The sequence below is a fragment of the Zeus faber genome (assembly GCF_960531495.2).
Source record: "Zeus faber genome assembly, chromosome: 21".
NCBI classification, from domain to species: domain Eukaryota; kingdom Metazoa; phylum Chordata; class Actinopteri; order Zeiformes; family Zeidae; genus Zeus; species Zeus faber.
In genome coordinates this window covers 12,362,804-12,374,962 of record NC_137208.1, presented here as the reverse complement: position 1 = coordinate 12,374,962, position 12,159 = coordinate 12,362,804, and positions in this window count along the sequence as shown.

Below are 12,159 nucleotides of genomic sequence, written 5' to 3'. Positions count from 1 at the left end.
CAAAACCAAACAAAACATCCGTCAGAAGCTAATGTACAGTCAATAAAAAATAAAAAATAAATAACAAGAATTTATAATATTTTGGAAATAAAACCACTGAAAGACTCTTTGACAGCAAATCACTAAAGTCAGCAGAAGCCAATCAATCATGTTTAATTCATTAGCAAATAATTTGCAGTGAAACCTCTTCCACAGCCTCCATCCTAAACGTTATTAAAAATACCAGACATTAGGCTAAGTGCTTCTACCAGTGTGAGAAGGGGCCACTCAGCAACATTACAGTGTGTGTGTGTGTGTGCGCGCGCGTGCGTACGTGCGTGTGTTTAATGTGTTTGCCCTTTTATTCAAGGATGAATCCTAAGAAACAACGACTGTCGAGTGTTTGTGTGTGTCCTTCATGCAGAAATTGCCTTTTTATCTTGGCTGATGCGTGTGGAATATGAGCTCGCATTCATAGTCTACCGTGAATATCTTTTAACTTTTCTCGCGACCACAGGGTACGTGCGCTCATACTGACAGATGAACAGGACCAGATGCCGGACCCTCCCCCCCAGTGGGTCGCCAGGCCTCTGGATGATTTGAGGCGCGTATTTCTTAATGGTCAAATATTGGTTCACAAATCTACACAAGTGTCAGTTCAAATATGATCACAGAATCCGCGACTATAGGTTCTAATGAATTGTACGTCCTAAAAACCTCCGTCGACCACGAAGACCCAAACCAATTCTGATAAAAATGGCCGCTGAGCGCGAAATAAACACATGAAAAGGAAGCATCTTGTCTTCTAAATAGGGGCTCTCAGGCGGACCCGGGTTCGGTTGAGGCGGCCTCTGAGGACGAATGGTTGGGAACTCTTGCCTCAAACTACTCGGATGTTGCTTCTCTCCCCCGCTTACCCTTCTGTTCCAACCCCCGCCACCGTAAGGAGCCCGCTCATAATTGCAACGTCAACCGGCCAAGGCCAGATTGTATCTTTACAATGCTTGAGACCATAAAACAGCGCACACGCACACACACACACACACACACACACACACACACACACACACACACACACACACACACACACACACACACACAGACACACACACTGGGGTACCTGGGAAAATATCGCCTGCCCAGGGTCCACTGATCACTCCTATAAACAGAACTTGATGTTAATCTTACCATTGCCACATGCACGTACACAAACAACACTACGCAGTCACCTTCCCCGCGGTGAATGAGATGGAAGTTTGTTTTGGAGTTAACTATTGTGTTTGTTTGGGGCCCTTTTTGTAACCTCCCGGAGGACTGGCTGGAACCGGCTCCTGGGCGGTGTGTATCCGTGAATACGCTCAATGTGTGTGTGTGTGTGTGTGTGTGTGTGTGTATACGTGTGTTTAAACCCATACTTGGAACATTGAACAAGGGCAAGCTCTCTACCTTGTCTTGGCTGTAGTTTGCGAAAGGAATATTCATGAGCCTGGGGTACTGAGTTATGAATTTAGCTGCAGCCGGATCAACTGAACCCTCACACTGGACCCGTGGGTAGCTGGTGTAAGTCCTATCAGATAGAAGGACGATAGGAAAAAGGGAGTTAGCGCCAACAGTGTCGGCTAAGACCACATTCCCAAACCTCCGCCTTTGGGAAAGTAAATGCGTTTCGATGAGTGCGCGAAGGAAACGCCTGGACTGCAACGTCCCTCCTCCTGCTTCAGGGTTCTTCGCCATGGTGGAGGAAAAAAAAAAAAAAAAAATGCTCGCCCTCTTTCTCACACCCACTTTCCCCGACTTAAACAGATGACTGAACACACATGGTCTAAAGGGCTTCCCTCCACGGTCGCCGTTGCCATGGGTTCCCCCGGGTGGGAAGAATAGTTCTCCCACCGCCGAGGAAGCGCCAGGAATAGAGGAGACGCGTGCGTGCCAATATATCTTAGCGCCAAGTCCAAAAACGATGTACGGTTGTTGATATACGTTTTCATCTACTGGATGAAGTAGACGTCTCCAGCAAACCAGATCCATCACTCGGGAAGTCTGTTGTTGACTCTTCCCAAAACGCTGCGATCGAAAAAAAACGGCCACGGCCGACGTTTTAAAAAACCCCGCCCGGTGGAAGTTCTACCGCAAGCTATTACGACCAGAGCGACCGGGCGGACGCCTTCTCTCCTTTCCTCCATATAAAAATCACTCCTCACGCACGACACCGCCTCCCCCGCCCGGTGTCTTCCGGTCCCGATTTTTTATTTTTTTTTCCCCCCGGCCGGGACCCGTCTCGCCCGTGGGGCCCTCCGGCGGGACACGTGGCCGGTCGTCGGGGATCGAACCCGCGTCCCGGCCGCGGGGCGACCTCTGAAGGCGACCGGGCCCGTCCTGAAGGAACACAAGCGTGGGTTTGTGTTCGGTGACGCTCCGTCTCCTCTGCTGTATTTAGACATACACAAAGACACACTCAAACAAACACAAATAGACACACAGACGCGCACGCACACACAAACACACACACACACACACACACACACACACACAAACACACAGATACTCCGGCCACAAGCGGTGGACAGTTTTAATCATGGCTGTGTAAACAGAGGAGGAGAGGGAAGCTGCTCTCGGGCCAAAGGAAACAGCAGCAGAGAGGCCGTAATGACTCAGGAACCCACATCGCCTGAAAGCCCCTGGCGCCGCGCACGCGCGGCGATGTGACGGCACAAAACACGGGGAGGTCACTGCAATATCACCATCCTGACGGAGGGGGGGGGGAGTGTTCCGAATGTAGTAAGAACAACAATACCCATCGCGGCGTCGCCGCCACACGTTCGCGAGGAAAGATCTGCGAGAGAACGTGAAGACACCCGACTGAATGTTCGGACCTGCTGTCGCCGTCCCGCCGCGGCTGCCGATGCGTGACTGCAGACAGGTTCCCAACCCGGGGTCCACGGCCTCCTAGGGGTCCACGGAGGAATTGCATCGGGCCATTGAATTATTTTTTCTTTTTTTATTTATTTCATTTTTTTTTTTTTTTTATCATTTTTATTCTACATTTTTAACATACTTTACACAGTATAAACTGTATATATTTCACCTCATCTGGTGTTTCACCAAGTGTTTAAGTGAAATGTTATATCTGTGTAGGCTCACTTTGAGCACCGTGCATGCAAAGTAGTGCGCAAACTGGCCTGTGTGGCCTGCATAGCAATTACTTGCGCAGTTTAAGTGTGAAAAAGCTTTTTTTGGGGGGTGGGTCCCAGAGCTTAGTCTGCGAAGGGGGTTTGAGAACCACGGATTCCGAATACTTTTCGTGATGGGCTTTGGCCTGAAGACACGTCATTCGTCTAATGTCAGCAAAACGACGAATACAATATTTAGGTGGTTTCAACGCAAAGGCGTCGTCTGACGTGTTTTTTTTCCCCCGCTCCGTTTCGCTTGTCCACGGATCCACAACTCCTCTTCGGCGAGAAGAGCCCATCCCGTCGCCCCCAAGGTGTCCCGTTGCCCACGACCATCCCCGACCTCCGTCCTGGCAGCAAAGGCAGCCTGTATTTACTGAGCGAGGGATGACTGACCGGCCTCCAGGCGAGGGTCAAAAGCCGAGCGCTGGCTTGCCTCCGCCGTCATTTCCCTCCAGTTTCGCCGGACGCGGCTTGAGGCGCTTCTCAAATGACGCGTCAATAAAGCCTCTGCGGCGTCTGATGCATTCTAGATGAGGCCTTCTACTTTTCATGGTCTTCGCTCGTAGATAGCGTGTGGGGAGACGAGAACCATCGGCTCATCTCTTATCAATCAACAATCAGCCGAAAACAGCATCCTCTATGCAGGGTAGGTGTTTACTAAACAATTTCTCTCTCTCTCTCTCTCTCTCTCTCTCTCATCCGTTAAGGCCCACATGGAAACTCTCACAAGGTTACCGCAGGCTGACTGGTATTTCTCTGGAACATTTTTCAACCACTTGCTGAGGTTTTGTAAAATTGCTGATTAGTTCATGCAGGGTGGAGTCAGACACACAGTTTAACACCATGTTTAACTATGTTACGATGAATTCTTCACTGCTCCATGTCGTACCTTTTCCATTTGATACCAGTCCTTTTGTGACTAAAGTTGGAATTTTTTTTTAATAATAAATAAATAAATAAATAAATATATATATATATATATATATATAAAAATAAGAATTCATCTCTTAATCTCTCTGTTTGTCTAGAATAGCTCCTTGAATCTCCCAGACATCATTTCCATACTTCCGGACTCTTTGTCTCTCAAAGCATCACTAATTACTAAGTACTAATTGGTCCCGACATCAGACTGGACACCAGGGGAGAGAGGGGGCGGGCGGGCGGACACACACACACACACACACACACACACACACACACACACACACACACACACACACACACACACACACACACACACACACACACACACACACACACACACACACACACACACACACACAGCTCCGGCTTAATTGTTCCGGGATCATCTCTACCTTCTTCCTCATCCCTCTCTCGGTGAACCTTCATCCTCCGCCTCTTTCCCCGGCGGAGTCCTCCGCTGCAGCGGGGGGAGACTCGTTACTCACCCGGGCTTTGGCCACGTTTTTACAGCCCGCGGTGATGAAACCCCCCCCCCAAACATTGATCATTAACGGTGTTACTTTCCAGCTTATCTCCTCGCTGGATAAGGATATCGGAGGTAAGGACCGGGGGCGGCACCGCCGGAAGGAGTCGAACGTCTTTATTTGTTCACCCCGCGTGTCACCTCCCTCCCGAGCGCCATCTTGTTTTCCTCACCTTGGTGACCGGTGAGGTCGGCAGCAGAGCGACAGGCAGGGGAACGGGTGGCTTCAACCACAGTTTCCGGTAGCGGTGGAGGAAACATTAATTATAGAACGAAATAACTCCCCCTCGCAAACACACCGGCCGTGACAACAATAGCAAAAAGGGGAGAGAAGGCGAGGAGGGGAAGCAGGAGAACTTAATAGAAACGAAATAATGGTGTCGGCTGCCTCGTCAATGACTACACCTCTGAACAGGTCTGGAACGAGCGCTGCAGCCAATACGGGTTCACATCCCAACAGCTGACCCACACTGGATGACTATTGTTCCAGCGCGACCCCTCCGACCTCAGCTTCCGTCCTTCCTGTTCACACTGCGGGTCCGCCCCCCCCACCCCCCAAGACTTTCCACCGTATCCATGACAATGCAGCACAACACGCGGCGCTTCACACCTCGCCGCCGCGCTTCCGCCAAGAATCACAGGAAGTTGGAAGTCGTATTTACTTTTTTGTTTTCACAAACCTTTATACCTTTCAAGATTTTGCTGGTGGATTATTTATTATTATTATTATTTTTTTTTTTTTGTAGTTTTTGATGTTAGAATTCATAAAATTGAATAAAAAAGATTGTAGAAAGATAAAAAATATATATATTTATTTTGTATATTTACATGAATGTAATAACATATATATATTATGCCATTACATATATTAAATTAATTAAACATAATTGCTTCACTTGGCATAATGGCGTGAGAGGTGACGCAGTGCTGCCACCATGCGGCCATTAGGGGCACTGCATCTGTTTTCAACTGGTGTGACCTTGGAAGGAAAGGGAACTTAGAATAATAGTGTTATTCAGGTCAGAAAACAGCTATTAGCATGTTCAGTCCATTTCAACTTTCGAGCTTTTTAATGATATAAGAATGTGTAAGCGGGACATGAGGCGGTCATCAACTCACTTTTTCATTGTGCACATACATTTGGGTCTCTGATGGGCCGACGAACACGCAAACCGTGAAATAAGACAACCCAGTCGTTTTTTCGTGGGCTGTCAGTCAGAAAACATGTGGTGAAACCAGCAGTTCACCTTTGCTGCCCTTATATACATCATCGCCGCAATACACCTCACTTCGGGTAGAATTAGAACCGTCCCCCATCTGAATGACTTCACCCACGGCTGGAGTGCGACCGGACCGCATGGGAACTGCTTTGTTGGCTGCAGAGACAACCATTAATCTTTTAAAATAAAGAATAATTAATACAAACTGCCCATGAATAAAGGGAAAGGGAAATATTTAAAAAACAAGTCTTATAATTCAGCTATGTGTTTCTTTCTGTGTGTGTGTGTGTGTGTGTGTGTGTGTCTCCACGGTAGGTTGACTGTACTGTAGTCTGTGGTGCACGATCCGCTCCGTGTTTCTCCGAACAAAACCGTAGATGTATTTATTTAATTTAATAATAGTCGGAACAAACATTAAAATTAGGCCACGTCGATCTAAGGAGAGTGAAGATTCAGCAACTGGATTGCTTAATTCTCGCCTCAAATTTGTTCAGGAAAACGATTTGGGCGGACGGATAAGGTGAAGTCAGTGAAAGTTACGGAGTAAATACATTGGAACCCGCAAGCCATGCTCGAACGCCATTGGCTCACATAACTCGGGGCCTCAGGAGGGTGGCTCCTCCCACTGAAACAGCCAGTTTTCAGACAGGGTGGATTGGACGCATGTCACAATGGCTCGAATGCATTATCGGAGCGGTTTTTCAGTTTTGGGGACCTCAGAGACCATAAATTGTCTTGTTGAAAAGGAGCATAAGAGGTCCACTACAACATCAACAGAGATTATTTTTTCAAGTACAGTTGCCCCACCTTCATGTTTGGGATTCATGTTGAGGCATTGACTTAATTCCTTTCCTTTATTTTTCAGTGTCATAAGATGCTCAAATCCCACGTATACACACAAATTGCAACTGGATCATTTTAGTTTTTGCCAGTTTTGTTTATTAAGTTTTTACAAATTAAGTAACAAATTTAACTGCATCTAAGCGCAATGTGCAACATTTCTTTTAGTTATGAAGCTTGACCACTCTGTACCTAGTGCAAAGACAGAGTTAAAGGCTGCCGCTGACTCTCTATGACTCGACTTTCGTTTGTTCATTCTATCAAACCCTTTTCTGTACAGTTTGTCAAATACAATGAAAGTACAGTGTTACATTGAGATTTGTTTTGCTACAGAGACAATTGCAGACAGATCTCAGGAAAAAAAAAGAAAAGTATATTTATCTACAGAACGTTTTATTTTGCAGTTAAGAGACCTTGTTGCTCCAGAGTCTCGAGCATTCCTCAGAGTAGCTGCATGAAACAACAGAGGCTCCACTGTGTGTGGGTGTGTTGCTACAAGGCAAATTCACATATGGGCACTTGACACAGTATTTCTCCATAAAAGTATAAAAGGATTACGAGCCACTTCCAAACAAAGCCAAAATCATCAAACTTGCAATGGAAAAATAATGGAGCTGAAGTGAATCGTTGAAGAGTTTGGTTTGTACTGTGGGAACATACTAGAGACCTTCCTGTTAGAGACCTTCCCGTTAGAGACCTTCCTGTTAGAGACCTTCCCGTTAGAGACCTTCCCGTTAGAGACGTTCCAACTAGAGATCTTCCCGTTAGAGACCTTCCTGTTAGAGACCTTCCCGTAGAGACCTTCCTGTTAGAGACCTTCTGACTAGAGACCTTCCAACTAGAGATCTTCCAACTAGAGATCTTCCCGTTAGAGACCTTCTGACTAGAGACCTTCCCATTAGAGACCTTCCCGGTAGAGACCTTCCCATTAGAAACCTTCCCACAAGAGACCTTCCGGTTAGAGACCTTCCCACTAGACACCTTCCCACAAGAGACCTTCCCGTTAGAGACCTTCCCATTAGAGACCTTCCCGGTAGAGACCTTCCCGGTAGAGACCTTCCCGGTAGAGACCTTCCCGGTAGAGACCTTCCGATTAGAAACCTTCCCACAAGAGACCTTCCCGTTAGAGACCTTCCCACTAGAGACCTTCCCATTAGAGACCTTCCCACTAGAGACCTTCCTGTTACAGACCTTCCCATTAGAGATCTTCCCAAAAGAGACTTTCCCGCCAGAGATCTTCCCAATAGAGACCTTCCCATTCGAGAGTACCCATTTGAGAGCTTCCCACTAGAGACCTTCCCACTGGAGATCTTCCCACTGGAGACCTTCCCACTGGAGATCTTCCCACTGGAGACCTTCCCACTGGAGATCTTCCCACTGGAGACCTTCCCACTGGAGACCTTCCCACTGGAGATCTTCCCGCTGGAGATCTTCCCAATGGACATCTTCCCAATGGAGATCTTCCCATTGGAGATCTTCCCATTGGAGATCTTCCGTTGGAGACCTTCCCACTGGAGACCTTCCCACTGGAGACCTACCCACTCGAGAGCAGCACTAGAAATCCTTCCAGTACCAGTGAAAATGCTGCTTAACCCATATCATCCATTAAAAACAGCCAAAGCAAGGTTGTCTTTTAAACCAAATATGACACCGTTTGTAACGTTTTAAACCTTCAAGACACAACAGCAGAAAGCCCAAAGTTTGACTATGTGAAAGCTTGGATTTTTAGAATTAATATCACGTCACGGACTCAATATTTTTTGTACTAGAACCGAGCAGGGAGTCAGCAGCAAATTGACTTCCAAGGATTATAGCCATTGGAATCACCGAAAAACACCACTTCCATCACATCCTCAGGACTGCGTCCATCGCCTTCATCACACTAAACATGAACATCACGACTATAAATACTATTACTCCGAGCACCATCACCTTCACTGGTCGTAAAGTCGTCAAGCGTGAACACTCAAAATGACTACAATCAAAACCAAAGTCATGTCCATCGCCAACGACAACCAAACACAACCAACATCGACTCAGCCCCGAACCAGCACTTCTCCTGTGCTGTCAGCAGGCTTGGCATACAACTCATGGTATTTGCCATTGATCTCAAGACAATGTCGATCTGCAAGTGGAGTTCAAATTCTCCACCTGCGATGCCGGTCTTTATTAATCACCAAGAACTGCCGCGACAACTCTGTCCTGCGGACGAGCGGTGGGGTGATTGTGGCAGCAATTTTACCACGTTTTGATCCATAAAAAACGAACCATCGTTACTTCCCCCAGGAGGGGGGGGAAGGAGAATCACCTCGGGATAAACATCGAGGTACTTGATTAAGCAAACCTAAAAACATCGGACATGTCTTTGACAAAACGTGATTAATTAAGTCGACGAAAATTGCAACAGCAATTACGGCGCGTGGCCTCTCCCTGTGACAGCTATGACAGTGACGGAGAGAACGGGAGGAGGATGCAATCGGGAGGGTGGTCGGGGGTGTATTTGAGGCAGATGCTGGTGGTGTGTGTGTGTGTGTGTGTGTGTGTGTGTGTGTGTGTGTGTGTGTGTGTGATGTGATGTGAACGCACGGGACGCGTCCCAATTAGTTCTGGTGCAGGGGGTCAGAACTACAGTATATGTCCTAACGCCTCAAAGCCGCAGAAAAGACCTCGCAGCAACCCACGAGTCCCGCAGCCGAGCTGAGGAAAAAAAACAGTCCCAGGGAGCAGGAAGATGCTGCAGCCCTGGGGGGGGGCACACGTACAGCCCAACCCCCACGTGCCCGCACGAGACGCACCCGCAAGCGCAGAACCCGGGCAGGCGGGCAGCGGGCGCGGGCGACAGGCTGGGAGCAGGGCCCCCGCGGCCGACAGACCGACACCCTGCCAGGGCCTCCACTGCCGCCATACCGCAACCGGCGAGACGCCCCACCCGGCCACAAGCCTCGGGCGCTCACCCGCGTCGCCGATTGGGATGTTTAATCCTGGGATTAGACATTTAAGGGGACATTCAATGATAAATCGTGACCTTTGAGGGGGAAAATAAATCCCCGATTAAATCATTTTTCATCCCACTTACTTCTCTGGCATATTCTGACTTGTGTAGGGTGTGTCCTTTTGAAGAGTCGGTGCATTTACTTCGATTTATTTAGATAAACAGCCAAAACGCTTTTTTTTGTGAGATTTCTGCTGTGTGTGCTGATTTGCTGCATAAGCCTACCAGATATGACAGTACATACAGTATTGTTTTATTTTTAATTTTTAATTTGGATCAAAATCTTTTACAGACTGATTACATACTGACACAATGTGATGTAACCCAGTGTGCTGTGCTGGATGCTTCGGTTTTTCTCTTTCCGATTTTGAGTCGGTGGCTATGAATCAAAATGATCAGATTCCAAATTGTGCGTCCGGAAGAAACTCAAAAGAAACTTTATGATAAATCTCGCATCAGTTTGGCCACGGCTCTTTTCCGCTAAATCCGTGCACTAATCCATCAACGTGGGGTCGTGGTCGTCCATTATTTTGGTCTTGCAACTGATTACGTTTAAGTGAGTAAGTGAGCCATAAATCAGAGCAGGGAATTCATTTTTGACTTTTGGCCGCAGCAGATTGTAAATCTCCAAACTGACAAACTGCTTTTTGCATCAGCCCAAAATGATCTTTTCCACACACTGATCATAGTCCTTGCATCAGTTTACGTGCTAATAATAAAAGGATTCCTGTCATCTGCAGCAGCCGTTGTCAATAAAGGTTTGCATGTTGTACAGGTACTTTAAGCCAATTATTTTGTGTCCGCACCATTCATTTTCAGCTAAACTGGAATACAATAACCAGAAGCGCGAAGTCCGTCATTTTGCATTGTATTTCAGACATAATGCGAAACCTCTTTGAGACGTGTTGACACAAAAAACGATCCCTCTCCCTCGTACCCGTCTTGACACTTTGCGTTAACGCCGCCCGTCTCCCACGTACAAGGACAAGAGCGATCCAAGCTTCAGCCACAGCCCTGCTCTTTTTGACTCCTGCCGGGCACGTGAACATAAAAATATCTTTTTCCATTTTCAAATATCTACAATCGACCCCGCCCCATCGCCAAAACATTTTTGATTTTTCCTCATACTGCAGGAGAACACTGCCCTCAATTTTACCAAACGGCCGCCCGCTCTCTAAAATCTCGGGCTTCTTGGTTCTCTCACCATTTGCCTCCACCGTTGCCGGCGACGCCGACATCCGGGCTGCGGTCCGTTTCCTCAATCCAAGTGTCCGGTCAATCCGTTTCCACCGCGGCGGAGGAAGTAACAATCGTTGCCAATTACACACAGCGAGCCTCGTTTTTTTTCTTTGGAAATAGATGTTTTTTTAATGTCAGATTCTGAGATTGGAAATCAAACTTCTCGAATGGGCTGCGATTCACTGCAATTGTCACCTACTGTGAAAGGGGCGGTAAGTGCCATCAGGTTTCCCGCAAAAAGACCAGACCCTCAAAGTGACCCGTGCTGACAAGAGCTGAGGCGGAAGCGGGGAGGGCCGCGTCACGCCCGCTGCCTGGCGTCAGCGCTCGGATTTTGGACGGACGCCGCTTCAGGTGTCGGCTCCGGGTCCCCCGGGTCCCCCCGGGTCCCCCCCCTCCCCTCCCCTCCCCTCCCCTCCCCTCCGCCGTCACCTGCCGCACATGTCAACCCTGATATCCAGGAGAAACCTGTCGGTGGAAATCAGCTTTTTTTCCCCCCCTCCTTTATAAACCTGATAGCATTTATCTCCACGGTTACACCCCCCCCCCCCCAAAAAAAAGACAGGTTCAAATCACTCAATAATTTCAACGTATTCGTCGTATCAGTAACATTTTCACCGATTCAAACTGCAGCGAGGCGGGAGAGATGCACTGATATCACTCGGTCTGACCGCAAGTTAGGAAAGGAGAACGGAGAATATCTCCGACATGCAAATCGGAAACCGGGAGCCGCGTCCAATCAGAGTTCAGCAAAAAAAACAAAAACAAAAAAAAAACGACTTGGCTTCTGCTTTTCCGGCAAACTATGGAAGCATTTCAGGCGTCTCTATGAGAGAGAAAAATGATTCATCGCTATGTTTAAATGACCCGGGACGGGCGGTCGGTACTCGGCACTGCTAAATGACTTAAAAGTTCAGCATTCAAGGTGATAAAGTGCTATCGGTGCATCCCGAACAAGCAGCCCGGTCTCCGCCCCCGTCGGAGGAACTCCGAGGCGTCGGCAGCGGGGAAACAAGCTGTACCAATTTCGGAATTCCCGGTATTTGCCAATAGTCGGCTACATTTCGCCAAGATCAACAAACCATACTGATACAAGCATCACGTGAACATCGCTGCGCATTTCAACCACTGCACGTCTGCTCCGGAAAATCCTATTCAGCGCTTTACGCTTCGGGGGTTACACCACGCAACCATACCTGTGCTTACTTTAACCCAAGCCTATAATAACCCCCCCCCCCCCCACCCAAAAACTTTTTTTTTTTAATGAAA